Source organism: Corylus avellana, chromosome 7 (assembly GCF_965113065.1).
Source record: "Corylus avellana chromosome 7, dhCorAvel1.hap1.2, whole genome shotgun sequence".
NCBI classification, from domain to species: Eukaryota; Viridiplantae; Streptophyta; class Magnoliopsida; order Fagales; family Betulaceae; genus Corylus; species Corylus avellana.
In genome coordinates this window covers 18,372,861-18,391,636 of record NC_142496.1, presented here as the reverse complement: position 1 = coordinate 18,391,636, position 18,776 = coordinate 18,372,861, and the positions used below count along the sequence as shown (strand labels likewise).

Below are 18,776 nucleotides of genomic sequence, written 5' to 3'. Positions count from 1 at the left end.
CAGAGTGTGTGTAAAAAACACATGTGTCCATACCCCCAAACTTAAAGGACACATTGTCCCCAATGTGTCTAAATCAAAGAAAGAATGTACCCGAGAGATGGTCGACATGATCTTGGAAAGCATGGCTCATAGCACACCCCCAAACTTGAAGTGAAGCACACTTGTCCCTTCAAAATAAGAAAACACACAAACAAGTAAAAAGAAACGAAAATAAAGATAAAAAAATTAACTTAAAACACACTAAACAAAATAAAAGGATAGACTATAGGGTGCCTCCCATGAGCGCTAAGTTTTACGTCTTCAGCCAGACGGTGGTCTCCACTTAGTGTTGTCCAGAAGTAGATGCTCCAAAAGGATGTGCTATATATTGCACAGACTGAAGTGCCAAATCTTGATCTCTTGGTGCAAAGTTTGTTTCAATGTATGGCTTCACTCTGTGTCCATTCACTTTGAATGACTGATTTGTCTATGGGTTGTGGACTTCCAAAGCTCCATGAGGGAATACTTGTGTAACAAGGCACGGTCCAGACCATCTTGACTTAAGCTTCCCAGGGAAAAGTTTCAATCTTGAATTATAGATTCATTCCTTCTGGCCTACTTAAAACTCCTTCCTCACCAGTTGCTTGTCATGGTATGCCTTTGTTCTATCCTTGTAGAGCTTGGCATTCTCATATGCATCACTCCTCAGCTCCTCCAATTCATCTAATTGGAGCTTCCTTTTGTCACCAGCTTGCTTCATATCAAAGTTAAACTTCTTGATGGCCCAGTACGCTTTATGTTCCAATACCACTGGTAGATGACATGCTTTTCTAAAAACAAAACGATATGGAGACATACCGATAGGTGTCTTGTCAGCCGTCCCATAAGCCCATAGTGCATCATTCAAGTGTAGTGACCAATCCTTCCTATTGGGGTTCACTGTCCTTTCAAGGATACCTTTCATCTCTCTGTTGCTGATCTCCACTTGGCCATTGGTTTGGGGATGGTATGGAGTGCCAACCTTATGAGTGATGCCATACTTCTTTATCACGGAGGCAAAGGAATAGTTGTTGAAGTGGCTTCCCCGATCACTGATTATTGCCCTAGGTGTCCCAAATCTAGCAAAAATGTTTTACTGCAAAAACTTCACAACCACTTTGTGATCATTAGTCTTTGAGGGAACAACCTCAACCCATTTAGACACATAATCCACACCCACAAGAATATATAAATAACCGAATGAGTTAGGAAATGGTCCCATGAAGTCAATACCCCAGACATCGAAGAGCTCTACAACTTGAATATTTTGCAGTGGCATTTGATTTCTGGATGAGATGTTACCTGACCTTTGGCATCTATCACAAGAGCTGCAAAACAAGAAAGCATCTTTAAACACATTGGGCCAATAAAAAACAGATTGTAATACTGATGTGGTATTTTTGTGACCAAAAATATCAATTATAAAATTACCACTCGCAATAGAACGAATCCTGTAGGATAGGGCTATATTGAGGGTGTCAAACCTCAAGGACTGCAGGGGTTTAATTATCAAAATTAAAAGATCAAAATTAACTTAATTAAAAGAGAGTGAATTGTTTGTGTAAATTTAAAGTGCATAAAATAAACGAAAATAAAATGGAGTAAATTTATGAGAGAGAGAGTAGGGTATTGACTTTACCACGATTCGCACATCAATGGTTAACCATATTTAATTCTAGCAATTCATTCTATGCATGTTATAATTTCAACAAGAAGACATAAAAATAATCTCATACAATCAACGGAATAGCATAACCCATCTTCGGTTGGCACGGACCGTCTACCTAAATTACACTAAACTAGGGTGTAGTACGATCCGTTTTCCCTAGGTATGGTCTATCTAATCCTATTGATTGCATGCCAATTAAGTACCATTGTATAACCATCATTCTTATAATCACATAAAATAAGAATGATTTGAGTTCAATAATAGTAAAATAATTTCTAAGACAAGATAAGAATTTTACTATATTAAATTGGAATTTAAAGAACAACTGCATTTAATATGAAGAACAGAAATCAACTGTAGCAATCCTCAGGGTTATACAATCAACATGCATAAATTGAAAGACTAGAAATTAAATACAATCAAACCATTGTCCTTCGAAAGGGCTACATCAATACCCCACAGTTGGGGTTTAGCTGCTCATGATCTTCTAAGTTCCACAGACTATTTTACTGAATTTTTGCTCTAAAAGTGGTGTGTCTGTTTACAATGTTTAGAGCCCTATTTATAGGAAATTGGAAAACCCTAAAACCCTAGAAATCCTAAAAAAGTAGGAAGTCAGTCTCCGAATCCAATTGGGAGACTGAAATCCAAGTCCATGCTAGAGAGGGATTCTTGCCGTGCACTATACGCTTGTATGTGCTCGATCCAAGATTTGGTGCGCTCGAGCCTAGCTAGTGTGCGCGCGAGTGCAGGCATGCGCTCGATCCTTGGCCGCAGATGCTCGAGCACAGGTGCGCTCGATCCCAGGAGTGCTGCGCTCGATCCTAGATCCAGAATGCTCAACTTTTTGATATTTTAAGCCTAATTTCCTATGGTTTGTCAAATAAGTCCTGAAACACAAAAACAAAACAAAATCAAACAAATAAGAATGATAAGGAATTAACATATGTAAATTAAGGGGCTTGAATGTGCAACATTTGGCGCTTATCACACCCCCCAACTTAGATATTGCTAGTCCCTTAGCAATACAAAACATAAAATAAAGTGAAAGCTAAAAAGATAAATCCAACTTTTGTGGGATGTACGGTTGCATTTAGCATATGCAACAAGCCTTTTAAACCCCTAAGAGTTCCCTAGAGGACGAGTGAAGTCTCGTGAGGGTTTTTCAGGAATGATACCCACAAACATTTTATACCTATGTTGTTCTCAAAAATACAATATCATGACCATCATGGTTCTCAGTCATAAACAGGCTTAATCATGGCAATCACAACTTAGCTTCAATCATGGCAATTTTAGGCAATATCTTCACAATTTCAGGCAATCACAACTTAGCTTCAATCATGGCAATTATGAGATATTACAAGATTCAACTCGTGTATGTGAACTCAACAAATAGTCAAGGGATTTCAAAATTAATCTCAATCATGCATGGATTAATACTCAAAATTCATTGGACTTCCTTTTGGATGAACAACCAAGGCAAAAATTCCCTTTTTTTTTTTTTTTTTTTTTTTTTTTCACTTAGCTCCCTTAAGCTTTCTAATTGACCCATGTATCGAGCGTTAAGCCAATGACTCCCAAACCAGACGGTTTTAGGGCATTAGGTGTAAAGACACCGCTAAGGACTTACAAACTCGGGCCAAAAAGGCTACAAAGCTAAGCTATTATTATTATTATTTTTTTAAAATTTTTATTTTATTATTATTATTTTTTTTTTATCAACCAATCCAAACTTCTCACTTTTTGACGCAAACACTCACTGCTTAATGAGGCAAGAGGTCCGGTTACTTGGTGGAAAGTTTAAAATGATCATTTTTTTTTTTTTTTTTAAATTGAAATTTATGCCAAAGTCGTTTTCCCAATAAGATGCCCAACTACATTCCGAATATTAAAACCAAACATTCTTGATTCCAGATTTTATACCCCACAGACTATATGCTAGTGTGCTTGTGAAAATCAAATTGAAATAAGTAATATTTCATGCTGCCAATGAGAGTAACCCAGTTTTAATTCCTTAATCAAGTGATCATGTGTTCGTCATATTAAGCCCATCAATGAATTTCAAACTACAACAGTAAAATCAATTGCATGCTCAGAACTATCATGTATATGCCCAGACCCCCCAACTTAAAGTGCACAATGTCCTCAGTGTGTGGACAAGAACAGGAAAGCAGTGCAAGGGTTAACAACACCTAACCTGTCACTGTGGCGCAGAAGAAGATGCCCCCGGAGCAAGTGGCAGCCGTGCTACAACGGCGTGCAGCAGTTCTTGCTGGGCTTCAAATCGTTCATCTGCCTGGCGCCTATCCTCCGCTCTCTGGGTCGCAAGCTCAGATCGAAGATCTTGCAGTTCTTTGTGGAGGGACTCATATTGTGACATGGTCATAGTAACGGTTGCTGCCGCTCCCATGCTATCGACCGGCTCAACTGGAGGTGGCGCATTGTGGACAGGCCCATCAGCGTCCCTAACGACCTCCGCTGCTGCAAGCACTCGACGTCGTCTCGGCATGTGGGAATAACTCTGATTCCGCAAGATCAGGCCAAACTGAGGATATGTGGAAATAGGTCCATCAGCGGGGGAACCCTCTATGCCTCGGGTTTGAAAGATCTGGGTGAGGAGAAAAGGGAATGGAAGTCCCCATGAAGCCGAACCCTGCGTGCACCTCACAATCGCCCCATCCCAAAACTTGTGTATCTGGTCCCAAATGAGCTGGGGGATGGAAATCCAATAGCCTCTCTGAAAGGCATAGAGGGCCGCAAGAAAGGGGCCGCGCAGCTGAGTCTTATGTCCAAAGGGGCACACATTCCGCTGCAGGATGAAGTTCACGAACCACAGGCGGGAAGGTAGAAGGACCTTGCTTGTAGAGTTGCGGAGGTCATCGGTGTAGCGGCCGCCGCACATGTCATCCACAATAACTTGCGGTGTGAGGTCGGATGGCAGCTCTAAGTTCCGAGGGGAGCCGTCCCGAGCCAAGATATCTGACGGGCACTCATGGGAACATTGCAAAGCAGCAGCAATGTCGTCTGTGGTCAACTCAATGTCTAGGCCCACCACCGAAGAAGAGAGGATGCCCGGCCGAGTGCAGTCGAAGGTAAGGTGGGCATAAAATTCCCGGACCAGCCCTTCGTAAGCGGCGGGGCTGACAGGCTGGAACAAGGCAGTGAGGCCGCGGCGTTGACATTCTTTGACCGCCCACTTTGTTGCGGGGAGGCTTCGGAGTACGGTGTCGACAGCAAAGGAGGTTTCCAAGATGAGTTTCCGTTGCTTCCAACGGCGTGGTAACGGCTGGGATGGGGCCTCTGGGGTGGTATCCTGAACAGGGAAAGACCGGGATGTGGAAGCGGGGGACCTGAAGCATGATGTAGCTTGGTTGAGGCCTTTTGTCGAGCACCTAGCGTGCACCTCAAAATAGAGGTAGCGAAGAACCATCCTACTTGGCTACCTAACCCCCTGCAAAACAGAAAAATCCCAACATAAAGCAGTCCGTGGACCCACGGACTGCTGATTTCCACAAAAAAAATTGAAAAAAATGGGTCACGGTGGGGGTGTTAGGGAAAGTGGAATGGGGGAGAGAAAGATGGATGGGGGAAGGAAAACAGGGAATGTGGGGCGCCGTTTGGTTTGTCGGCGGTGGTAGGGGAGGGCGGTGGTGGCGGGGAGGTGTTTGGTGGCGGGGACAGAGATGGTGGGGGCGAAGTGGGTGTTGCAATGGTGTGGGTGGGTGCTGGTGCTGCGGCGATGGGATTGGGGAAATGGGGGAAATGAAGGGGTCGTGACCTAAAAAAGGTCACGTGAGACCTCTGAACGAGTGCGCTCGAGCGGCACTAACGTGCGCTCGATCGCACTCGCTCAGGGAGGGGACAAGATGGGCAGGGGTACGCTCGAGCGCTCCTAGAGGTGCACTCGAGCGCATGCGTGCAAGTGTGTATCAGTGTAGAGCTTCTGCGCTTGATCCCATTTAGGGTGGGCTCGAGCGCAGGCCTGTGTTCTCAGATCGAGCGCATAGGGAGTGCGCTCGAGCCCAGGGTGTCAGTGCCTTAATCAAAAAGATAGACGGGATCCGTCAAATCGACGGATTCCACGTCTGTACCTGGCTTGAAGTTCTGGATGCAGGGCTTCAACCTTTGACCATTGACCTTGAATAGAGAGCCATCCTTTGGGTCCCACAATTCAAAGGGCGCCATCGGGAGACACTGAGGTGACTATGAAGAGGCCGTCCCACCTTGAACGGAGCTTCCCAAGGAAAAGCCGAGTCTGGAATTGAAGAGCCATACTTTCTGGTCCGGCTCAAACATCTTGGGCAAGATATGTTTGTCATGAAAAGCCTTAGTCCGCTCCTTGTAAAGGCAAGCACTATCATAGGCATCTCGCCGCAGCTCCTTCAACTCTGTCAACGGAAGTTTCTGGTGGGGACTGGCTGCCTACATGTCGAAATTGAACTGCTTGATTGCCCATAGAGCCTTGTGTTCTAATTCCACAGGGAGGTGACACGGTAGGCCCATAATGCATCATTGAGGTGCAAGGACCAATCCTTGCGGTCTGGCCTAACCGTCTTCTCCAAAATATGCTTAATCTCCCAGTTAGAGACTTCCACTTGGCCACTTGTTTAAGGATGGTAGGGAGTGGCTATCTTATGTGTGACAGAATATTTGTGAAGCAAGGCCTTGAAAAATCGGTTGCAAAACTGTTTACCTCCATCTCTGATGATAGCCCGAGGAGTACCAAATCTGCTGAAAATGTTGGCTTGGAGGAATTTCACTACAACCTTGTGATCATTGGTCTTGGTGGCAATGGCTTCTACCTACTTAGAAACATAGTCTACTCCTACCAAAATGTACTCATACCCGCAAGATGGTGGGAAGGGTCCCATGAAGTTGATACCCCAGACATCAAAAATCTCGACAATAAGGATGGGGTTCAATGGCATCATATCCCTCCGCGACATAGCTCCTAGGCGTTGACATTGCTCACAAGCTCGGCAGAAGTCATAGGCATCTTTGAACAAGGTGGGCCATGTGAATCCGCATTGTAGAACCTTGGCTGCTGTCTTCTTGGCACTGAAGTGTCCTCCACAAGCTAGGGAATGACAAAAGGTAAGAATGCTAGAAAATTCACTCTTAGGGACACAACGTCGGATGATCTTATTAGCACAATACTTGAACAACTCTGGATCTTCCCAATAATAGAATCGAACTTGCTTGAAGAAGCGGTCCTTATCTTGCTTAGACCAATGAGAAGGAATCCGACCTGTAGCTAGATAATTGACAATATCGGCATACCACGGCGGATTTCTTGGAGTAATTTCCAAGAGTTGCTCATCTGGGAATAAGTCATGAATAGGAACCGGCTGGGGTGTCTCAAATAAAATCCGTGACAAATGGTCAGCAACAACATTTTCAGTGCCCTTCTTGTCCCGAATCTCAATGTCAAATTCTTGCAGAAGTAATATCCAGCGGATCAACCGAGGCTTTGTTTCCTTCTTGGCCAGCAGATGTCGCAAAGCAGCATGATCAAAAAAAATAATCACCTTTGATCCCAGAAGATATGAGCGGAATTTATCCAGAGCAAATACCACAGCTAGCAATTCTTTCTCAGTGGTTGTGTAATTGACTTGAGTATCTATTAAAGTCTTGCTAGCATAATAAATGACATGAGGAAGCTTGCCTACCCGTTGTCCCTAAACTGCACCCACAACATAGTCAGACCCATCACACATGATCTCAAAGGGCAATGACCAGTCAAGCGGCTGCATGATGGGAGCAGAAGATAATAGAGACTGGAGCTGCTGGAATGCCTTGTGACATGCTTCATCAAAGTGAAAAGGGGCGTCCTTAGCAAGCAAGTTACATAAGGGCTTTGAAATTTTACTAAAGTCTTTGATGAAATGACGATAAAACCCGGCATACCCTAGGAAAGAGCGGATCTGCTTTACTGAAGTGGGTGGTGGTAGATTTTCAATTAGCTCAACCTTAGCTCTGTCCACCTCAATACCTCTTTTGGACACTATATGGCCCAAAACTATACCTTCTTGTACCATGGAGTGGCTCTTCTCCCAGCTTAAAGTCAGGTTAGTTTCTTTACAATGTTGAAGCACAAGTGAAAGATTATGGAGACAGTTATCAAAAGAAGATCCAAAAACAGAAAAGTCGTACATAAATAAATCCAAAAATTTTTCCACCATGTCGGAGAAGATAGACATCATACATCTTTGGAATGTGGCAGGTGCATTGCATAAGCCGAAGGGCATGCGTCGGTAAGCGAAGGTGCCAAATGGACATGTGAATGTCGTCTTCTCTTGGTCTTAGGGATCAACTACAACCTGATTATACCCAGAGTAGCCGTCAAGGAAGCAATAGTAACTTTGGCCAGCAAGACGCTCCAAAATTTGATCAATGAATGGGATCGGGAAGTGATCCTTTCGGGTATGGGAATTGAGCTTCCGGTAGTCAATGCAGACATGCCATCCCGTGGTTGTGCGCTGTGGAACCAATTCGCCAGCAGAGTTCTCAACGACGGTGATGCCTAATTTCTTTGGAACCACTTGAGTGGGGCTCACCCATTTGCTATCTGAGATGGGGTAGATGATGCCTGCATCAAGTAACTTGACTACCTCTTTCATTACTACCTCCTTCATGTTGGGATTCAACCGGCGCTGTGCTTCACGGGAGGGTCGAGCATCTTCTTCCAAATGGATCTAGTGCATACAGATAGAGGGGTCAATGCCTTTCAAATCTGCCACGGTCCAACCAATAGCCTCTTTATACTTTTTTAACACTGCGAGCAAACTGTCTTCTTGGTCTTTTTGTAAGTCGGAAGCAATGATAATCGGCAGGGTGTTGTTAGACCCCAGAAATGCATACTTGAGCTTTGCTGGCAAGGGCTTCAACTCAAGCTTCGGCGGAGACAGTAGAGATGGAACAGGAGGAGTTCTTGATGTCACAGGTAGGGGCTCTTTTACTACCCTCCATGGATGGAAATCTGCACTTGCAGCTGTTTCTAGCAAATCATGGACCTCTTGAATGTACTGGTCGGTGTTGAATTCTTCAAGGTCGAAGTAATTTAGGCATGCTCCACTGGATCCTTTGTCAGGAGACTGGGTAGTGAGTCTTCTACATATTCTTCAATGCTGTCCAAAAAGAAACACTCATTTTGATCGGGAGCATGCTGAAATGCAGTAAAGATATTCAACCGAACCTTCATATTGCCAAATGAGATCTCCATGACTCCAGTTCGACAGTTGATACATGCATTTGTTGTAGCTAAGAACGGACGCCCAAGGATGACAGGAACCAGCTTCTCCGGATTGGGCACAGGCTCGGTATCAAGCACTATGAAGTCAATTGGGAAGAAAAATTTATCCACCTGGATGATCACATCGTCGATAATCCCTCTAGGCTTCTTAATTGACCGGTCAACTAGTTGCAGAATCACAGTGGTGGGCTTCAGCTCCCCTAGGCCAAGCTGCTCATATACTGAATAGGGAAATAAATTCACACCAGCTCCCAAATCTAAGAGTGCCCTATCAATCTCTCTTTTTTCGATGATGCATGAAATTGTAGGAGCCCCGGGGTCCTTGAACTTCGGAGGAGTGTTGTGCTTAATCAGGGAACTCACTTGCTCAGTTAGAAGAACTTTCTTAGGGATGTTATTTCTGGTCTTCCTCTTTTGAGTACACAAGTCTTTTGAGTACACAAGGAACTTGGCATAGGCAGGCACTTGTGCAATGGCATCGAGAAGGGGGAGATTGATTTTGACCTGTTTGAACATCTCCATCATTCCTTGTATTTTCTTTCCTTGTTTCCCAAAGTGCGAAGGTGCCTTGAGACATTCTGGGAAGGGGGCTCGTGGGGATATGGGATCTCTGGAGTGGGTGCTGCTAATGACGAAGAAGCCTCATTGCTTGCTTGCTTGCTTTTATCATTCTGCAGATTCTGTGCAACCTCCGTGTGCTCATCCTTCTTCTCCTCCACATGATTGTCAACTATTCTGCCACTTCTCAAAGTGGTGATGGCTTGAACTTGCTGATGGTATGAAGTGCCCTCATCTACCATGTAGTGCCCTTTGGGGTTTACCATCGGTTGACTCGGAAGCTTCCCTTCGTCCCTTCTGTTGATGGTGTTGGCAAGTTGTTCGACTTGAGCTTCTAGCTTGGCAATGGATTGGGAATGTGAGTTGACTAATTCTTCTTGAGATTTGATTGACTGCTTGATCTCGCTGGTCAGCTCATTCACTGCTTTTATAATTCGATCCTTAAAATTAGACTCTGAGGGAGCCTGGTAGTGCTGCTGTGGAGCCCGGTAAGTGGAATGAGGTTGGTAGGGCTGCCTGTTGGATTGAGCTTGATTGTGTGGCCCTGGGGCTGAGTTGCTTGAGCTTGAATTCTTCCATTAGAAATTTGGCTGATTTCTCCACCCGGGGTTGTAAGTATTGGAGTATGGATCATTACCCGGTCTAGAGAAAGCTGCATTAACCTGCTCATTTGCAATATCAGTATAATTTCTAGTAACAGGGCAGTTATTTACATGATGCATAGGACTGGAACAGAATGAGCATGCTTCAGTGTGTGTATGAGCAGCATTAGGAGCAAAACCAACAGTCAACAGAACTTGCTCTAGCTTCTTGGTGATAGCCTCAACTACTTGGTTGGCCATGTTTGGGGAATGGCCGGTTTCATACAAACTCTCCGTCTTGAGTGCTTTAGGTGCTGGTGCCCTTCGTCTGGCGGAAACCAGCTGAAGAGAATTGTTACTCAAGTTTTCAAACATAGACCATGCTTCATCTTCGCTTTTCAACATGAATGTCCCCCCACATGATGCATCCACCATTTTTCTATTGGACTCGGTCAGGCCATCATAAAAACACTGCACTAGCTACCATTTTGGGACTGCGTGGTGTGGACATGATCTAAGCAGGCTCTGTAGTCTATCCCAAGTCTCATGGAAATCTTCTCCCTCATACTGGGAGAAGGTAGTAATGGCTCTCCTAGTATCATTGGTCATTCCTATGGGAAAGTACTTCTTAAGAAATTCTTGTTGCAATTGAGCCCAAGAAGTAATGGAGTTAGGTGTTAAAGATTGGAACCAATGTTTGGCTTTTTCCTTGAGGGAGAAAGGAAAAAGACGCATCCTTAGGGTATCCTCAGTGAATCCATTCATTTTAGTGGTATCACAAATTGCTTCGAAATCGCTGAGGAAGTCATAAGGATTTTCAGTGCTAAGCCCTAGCAAAGAAGGTAAACTTTGTATAGTGCTGGGCTTAATTTGATAATGGGTTGCCGTAATTTCCGGCAACCGAAGACATGTGGGAGTAGTGTAAGTGGTAGGAAGATAGTGATCTTGCAATGCTACGTGGTTACTGTCCCCCATGGTCTCAGTGGAACACTCTTCTAGCAAATTAGAGTTCTTTTGGGATCTAATTTGTCTAAGGGTGCGTTCAATTTCAAGGTCGCAAGAAATTAATGGAAAAGACAAAGAACGACGACCTCTCATAAACTAAACAGAACAGTAAAAAGAACAGAAAGAAATAAGCTAAAAAAACAAACAAGCTTACAAATGGCCTTAGGTAGCACTCAGGGTTCTGGATGCAGGCTGCCGCAAGTGCGCTTGATCGCATGACAAGGTGCGCTCGAGAGTTTTACAGCAGATGGGTGCGAGCGCACGAGGAGAGGCTCGAGCGCTGCTGGCCTGGTGCTTGCTGAAATGCGTCCGTGCGCTCGATCGCACGCGACCTGCGCTCGATTGCAGTTACAGTGAAGGCAGCTACGGACCTATTTGCAAATTCTAAAATAAAACAAAAACAAAACACAAACAGAATTAAAATTAGCAGAAAACTAAATTATTAAGCTAAAATCAATCCTTAAATTGTGACAATAAAACCGTTAAGTAGTCCCCGGCAACGGTGCCGAAAATTGATGTGGTATTTTTGTGACAAAAAATATCAATTATAAAATTACCACTCGTAATAGAACGAATCCCGTAGGATAGGGCTATATTGAGGGTGTCGAACCTCAAGGACTGCAGGGGTTTAATTATCAAAATTAAAAGATCAAAATTAACTTAATTAAAAGAGAGTGAATTGTTTGTGTAAATTTAAAGTGCATAAAATAAACGGAAATAAAAGGGAGTAAATTTATGAGAGAGAGAGTAGGGTATTGACTTTACCATGATCCGCACATAAATGGTTAACCATATTTAATTCTAGCAATTCATTCTATGCATGTTATAATTTCAACAAGAAGACATAAAAATAATCTCATACAATCAACGGAATAGCATAACCCATCTTTGGTTGGCACGGACCGTCTACCTAAATTACACTAAACTAGGGTGTAGTACGATCCGCCTTCCCTAGGTATGGTCTATCTAACCCTATTGATTGCATGCCAATTAAGTACCATTGTATAACCACCATTCTTATAATCACAGAAAATAAGAATGATTTGAGTTCAACAGTAGTAAAATAATTTCTAAGACAAGATAAGAATTTTACTATATTGAATCGGAATTTAAAGAACAACTGCATTTAATATAAAGAACAGAAATCAACTGTAGCAATCCTCAAGGTTATACAATCAACATGCATAAATTGAAAGACTAGAAATTAAATACAATCAAACCATTGTGCTTGGAAAGGGCTACATCAATACCCCATAGTTGGGGTTTAGCTGCTCATGATCTTCTAAGCTCCACAAACTATTTTACTGAATTTTTGCTCTAAAAGCGGTGTGTCTGTTTACAATGTTTAGAGCCCTATTTATAGGGAATTGTAAAACCCTAAAACCCTAGAAATCCTCAAAAAGTCGGAAGTCAGTCTCCGAGTCCAATTGGGAGACTGAAATCCAAGTCCATGTTGGAGAGGGATTCTTGCCGTGCACTGTATGCTCGTATGCGCTCGATCCAAGATTTGGTGCGCTCGAGCCTAGCTGGTGTGCGCGCGAGCGCAGGCATGCGCTCGATCCTTGGCCGCAGATGGTCGAGCGCAGGTGCGCTCGATCCCAGGAGTGCTGCGATCGATCCTAGATCCAGAATGCTCAACTTTTTGATCTTTTAAGCCCAATTTCCAATGGTTTGTCAAATAAGTCCTGAAACACAAAAACAAAACAAAATCAAACAAATAACAATGCTATGGAATTAACATATGTAAATTAAGGGGCTTGAATGTGCAACATTCGGCGCTTATCAAATACCTTAAGCGCTGTTCTTTTGGCCCCAAAGTGTCCACCATAAGCAAACTAATGACAGTGCTGCAAAATACTCAAGTTCTCTTCTTTTGGGACACACCTTCTAATGATTTGATCAAGGCAGAATTTGAACAAATAGGGGTCATCCCAATGGTATTGTCTAGATATGGATATTAACCTCTTCCTTTCTTGGCTAGACATACTTGAAGGAAACACCGTGGTAGTGATATAATTCACTATAACTGCATACCATGGGAGTTGGATATCAACTGCAAACAACTGCTCATCTGAAAAATTTTCATTCAATGGGAGCTTATCTCCTTCCTTCTCGTGGAGTAATTTGGATAAGTGATCCACCACCACATTCTCATTGCCTTTCTTGTCTCTAATCTCAAGGTCATACTTTTGTAGTAATAATACCCATATGATCAATCTAGGTTTGGCATCTTTCTTGGCAAGCAAATATCTCAACGCAGCATGATCAATGAATACAATAACCTTAGAACCAATTAGGTACGACCTGAACTTCTCCAAAGCAAATATGACAGCTAATAATTCTTTCTCAATAGTAGAATAATTTAGCTGAGCATCATTCAATGTTCTAGAAGCATAATAAATGGCATGAGGTACCTTATTGATTCTTTGACCCAAGACAGCTCCCACGGCAAAGTCACTGGCATCACACATGAGCTCAAAGGGTAGACTCCAGTCAGGTGCCCATATTATTGGTGCAGATGTGAGCAGCTTTTTCAGTGTGTTGAAGGCAGTCATGCATTCTTTAGTCCATTCAAACTTGGCCTCCTTCCCTAGCAATGCACAGAGAGGTCTAAAGATCTTGGAGAAATCGTTGATGAACCTTCTATAGAATCTGGCATGTCCAAGAAAACTCCTAACCCCCTTTACTGTCAGAGGTGGGGGAAGTTTGGAGATAATATCTATCTTGGCCTTATCCACCTCAATGCCCTTGCTTGAAATAGCATGACCCAATAGAATGCCTTGTTCAATCATGAAATGGCATTTTTCCCAATTGAGCACTAGGTTGCATTCTTCACACCTCTTGAGAACACTCTTCAAATGGTGGAGGCATTCATCAAAACTAGACCCAAAAACACTAAAGTCATCCATAAATACCTCAATGGTTTTCTCCACCATGTCTGAAAAAATGCTCATCATGCATCTCTGGAATGTGGCTGAGGCCTTGCATAAGCCAAATGGCATCCTTCTATAGGCGAATGTGCCAAAAGGACATGTTAAGGTGGCCTTCTCTTGATCTTCTAGTGCTATTGCAATCTGATTACAGCCACTGTACCCATCCAAGAAACAATAGTGGCTATAGCCAGCTAACCTCTTTAGCAATTGATCAATGAAGGGTAATGGAAAATGGTCTTTTCTGCTTACCTTGTTCAGTTTTCTATAATCGATGCATACCCTCCACCCAGTGGTTACTCTTGTGGTATTAGCTCATTATCTTCATTCTTCACCACTGTGATCCCACTCTTTTTTGGCACTACTTGGACTGGACTGACCCATTTATTGTCTGAGATGGGATAGATGATGCCCACATCTAGCATTTTTAAGACTTCTGCCTTAACTACCTCCTTCATTTGAGGATTGAGTCTTCTCCGTGCATCCCTGGTTGGCTTTCAAGGAAGATCTGATGCATGCACTTAGCTGGACTTATTCCTTTGATGTCAGCAATGGTCCACCCCAAAGTGGTTTTATGTTCTCTAAGAATTCTCAACAGCTTTTCTTCTTCCCCACAACTCAGATTTGTAGCAATTATGACTGGTAGTGTCTTGTTCTCTCCTAAGTATGCATATTTTAGATGTTCTGGCAATTGCTTCAATTCCAGCTTGGGTGCCTGGACAATAGAAGGAACAAGAGAGGTATTAGTAGGGTTAAGAATCTCAAAGGGGGGAGTATACTTACTTGAGTATTTTGGAGAGGCCTTAAGTTGGTGCACTGTTTCAATGATGCCATCAGTAACATCTTCATGTTCTGGCTCAATGTCCTTTCTTATGAGACTATGGGTGAGGGTGGCCTCCAATGGATCTTTATATTAGTCTTGCAAAACTGTCTCACTAACATCTTGGATCATACAAACATCAAAACATTCTAAATCTTCTTGAGGTAATTTCAATGCATCGAATATTTTGAACTCTATTGTCTCACCATTTACCTACATGCTCACAATATCTTTTTTCACACCTATTGTAGTATCAGCAGTTCTCATAAAGGGTCTTCTTAAGATAATAGGTAAAGGTGATGGCATAGGGGATTCTTCCACATCCAATACAATGAAATCAGCAACTAAAATAAATGTCCCTACCTTTACCAAAATATCTCAAGTATACCTCTTGGTCTTTTGATGCTTCTGTCTACCAATTGTAAGGTGATAGAGGTTGGTTGAAGCTCCTCCAATCCCAGCTTTTCATATACAGTGTAAGGTATCAAATTCAACCCTGCTTCTAGATCCAGTAGTGCCTTTTTAAAAGAATGGTCTCCTATCCTGCTAGGAATAGTAAAACTACCTGGATCTGTTAGCTTTGGTGGTAATTTTCTTAACAAGACTGCACTTACCTCTTTTGTTAAGGCCACTATCTCATACTCCTGAAACTTCCTTTTGTTAGTGCAACAATCCTTTAAAAATTTAGCATATGAAGGAATCTGTTTAATTGCATCTAATAAAGGAATGTTGATTTCTACTTTCCTCAAGTTCTCAAGATATCCATGAGTTGCTTTCCTTTCTTTGGTTTGACTAACCTTTGAGGAAAGGGGGCTGCATTTACCTTCTCCATTTTGTTTACCTTAGAAGTTGATGGTCCTTCTGGAGTTGCTTGAGGTGGCTCTTCAGTTCCAATGACTTTGCCATATCTGAGAACTGTGACTGCTTTCAATTGTTTGGGCTGGGATTTCGTCGTGCTTTCTTTCACTCAGCTCATTTGCCATTTGTCCCATTTGTACTTCCAATCTTTGGACAGCTTGCTCGGTCCTTTGAATGGACTGCTCATGCTTGGCATTGGTTTGTTGTTGCTCATTCAAAAATTGCTGTTGTGAAGTCACCAGGGTGTGTATCATACTCTCAAGTTTGTTCAAATATGCCTCTTGAATTGGTTGGCTTGCTTGTTGGGAATTCCTCTGCTGCCCTTGATGGTTCTGATTATTACTCCATGAGAAATCAGAGTGGTTTTGCCACCCTAGCTTGTAGGTGTTGGAGTACGGATTGTTCTTGTAGGGGTAATTGTTTTGTCCCACATAGTGCTCTTGCTCCTGACCTGCAAATGAATATAAAGGGCAAGTTTCAGTAGTATGACCTACTTGAGAACATATGACACATACCTGGAATTGGGTGGGTGACTGATTGGGAGAGATGTTCTGAGTAGTCATGGAGTTTACAAGCATAAGTAATGCCTTCTGCATGGCAGCCATTTGATTTTGCACTCCGCTATTTTCTTCATTCCTGCCTTTGCTCCTTACACCTTGCCTCCTTCTAGATGGGAATTGTTGGGTGTGTTCACTCAACATCTCAAAGATCCTTATGGCTTCCTCACTGCTCTTTTCCATCAGCATACCTCCACAAGCTGTATCCACAATACCCTTTTAAGTATCATCTAAACCTTCATAGAAAATTCGTACCTGATCATCTTGAGGGATGTTGTGATGTGGGCACTTTAGAAGCAATGAATTGAAGTGATCCCATGCCTCGAAGAACAGATCTCCTTCTCATTGTTGGAACATTTGAAGTTCCCTTTTAAGGTATCTTATCTTTTGAGCTAGGAAAAACTTATTCAGAAACTTGGTGGCTAATTCTTCCCAAGTATGGATGGAATCTGCAGGCAAAGAATTATACCATAGTTTAGCATTATCTTTCAAAGAGAAAGGAAAGAGAACTAACCTAAGTCTCTATGGAGTTAGGCCTTGGACATGTTGCAACTTGCATAAATCAAAGAATTCTTTAAGATGCAAGTTGGGATCGTCAGTAGCTATGTCGCTGAAGTGAGTCAATGCATTAAGGATTTGAGGAGAAATATAATAGCTGCCTTTCACCTCCGGTTGATATGCTATGCATGAGGGTTGTTGGAGGTTTGCTGGAACGAATGCTTGCTTCATTGGTCTCCGGACCGGTGGTGGATTTGCCTCTAATGGTCTTGGCCCAATTGGATTCTCTTGAAAATCTTCCATCTCAATTTCTTCCTCTTCTTCTTTGTCTCTAGGTCATTGTCGAATTGTCCGCTCAATTTCAGGATCGAGAGGAATAACGGTTGAGTCTTGAGATCGACGACCTTGCATCAATTGAATTGCTTCTTCATTCAAGTAGCTTCAGTGCTGCTGGTCTGGATGCTCCCTGGAACTGTGCTCGATCGCAGGTTGATGCGTTCGATCGCACGTGGCTCACGGTCGATCGCAATCACAGAATGCTAGTCCGCAACCTGAAACATAAAAATTTAAGAATCAACATAAAATATTTTTGATAAAAACAAAATTGAAAATTAAAGATTAAAATAACACAACTAAAGGAAAATAATTTTAAACAAAATTCGCCGCTATCCCCAGCAACGGCGCCAAAAACTAGTTGTTCCACAATTACCCACCTAAATTAACAGGCAAATAACTGGATGTTTTACCCGCAAGTGCACGAGGTCAACTGATAAGTGCTAAAATATTCATATTTTCAATCCTTAACTTGCATATTTTAATCCTTTGGTTTTAATTAATTAGGCCATTTGAATTCCTTTTTGTGTTTTTCATACTTTTATAGGCTTTTGGAAGAAAATGAAGTGAAACTAGGTGATTTGAGCTCAAAAGAGATAATGGAAACAATTGGAGCTCCCTGGTACTGCGATCAATCGCAGGGTACCTGCGATCGAGCGCAATACCAGAGAAGACACTGCACAAACCAGACCAGGAGCGATCGAGCGCATGCCAAAAGAAAGAATGATCGCAGACCTGCGATCGAGCGCACACGGGCTGCGATCGAGCGCACCCGTGTGCAGGAGGCTTATCAAGTGGCGGCTGGATTGACATTCTTTCCATATTAGGGTTTTCCAACTCCAACTTGTAATAGGTCTCAAAACCCTACAAAATCCCTAGGTTTACTACTTTGTCTAGGAGTTCTAAAGCCTATAAATAGACCCTTAAGCCTCTAGAATAGACACATTTGCAAGGAGAGAATAGGAGCTCGTCAAGTTCAAGTCTCGGGTTTATTATTTTCCTTTCTTTTCTTTTATGAAGATGTTTAACATCAACTTTATGTGTAGCTAATTTAATTAGTAGGGCTTGATTGAAGCCTTAGTTATGTTTTGTTAATATTTCAATATTGGCGCCTTTGTGATGATCTTGTTGTGCTATTTAACTTGATTAATGCCTGCTTACATGAATTCCTCATATGTGTGTGCCTGATCAACATATGCATTTGGTACGGACTAGTTAGTTAAATCAATTTGGATGGCCGAGTCCTGGGTTTAACATAAGTAACAAAAGTAATCCACACCGGGTTCTTGGGTTAATCAACATGGGGAACCGGGAGTATATACCATGCCCTAGGCCTCATGTGTTTGTCGATTTCCATAGAACATATGCCTTCCTAAGGAACAACTTAGTATAAATCATGCTAAATCCCTTAGGAATGAAAAGAGTTAGAGTGTACGTCATGCCTAACTTGTTGCTTAGGGAAATCTATAGCCTTAGGGGTATACGCCATGCCCTAAAGTTGACAAACATTAGATATGCTTAACTTGATCAAAGCATTGGCATATTGTTATATTAGCTAAATATAATTGATGGTGGATGTCAAAGCCCTACCCTTTATTATCATCACTTCAACAATCAATCTTTGTTTTGCGTAAGGAATTTATTTTTAAATATAAATTCAGCAATCCTCGTGGGAATGATCCTGTACTTGCACC

General features: G+C 42.5%; 2 pseudogenes; both read right to left on the bottom strand.

Annotated features, from left to right (window-relative positions):
* LOC132185168 (glutamate receptor 2.2-like) overlaps positions 1 to 18,776 on the bottom strand; it is a 33,771-nt pseudogene that overhangs the window by 3,813 nt on the left and 11,182 nt on the right.
* Positions 599 to 9,766, bottom strand: LOC132185164 (uncharacterized; annotated as a pseudogene).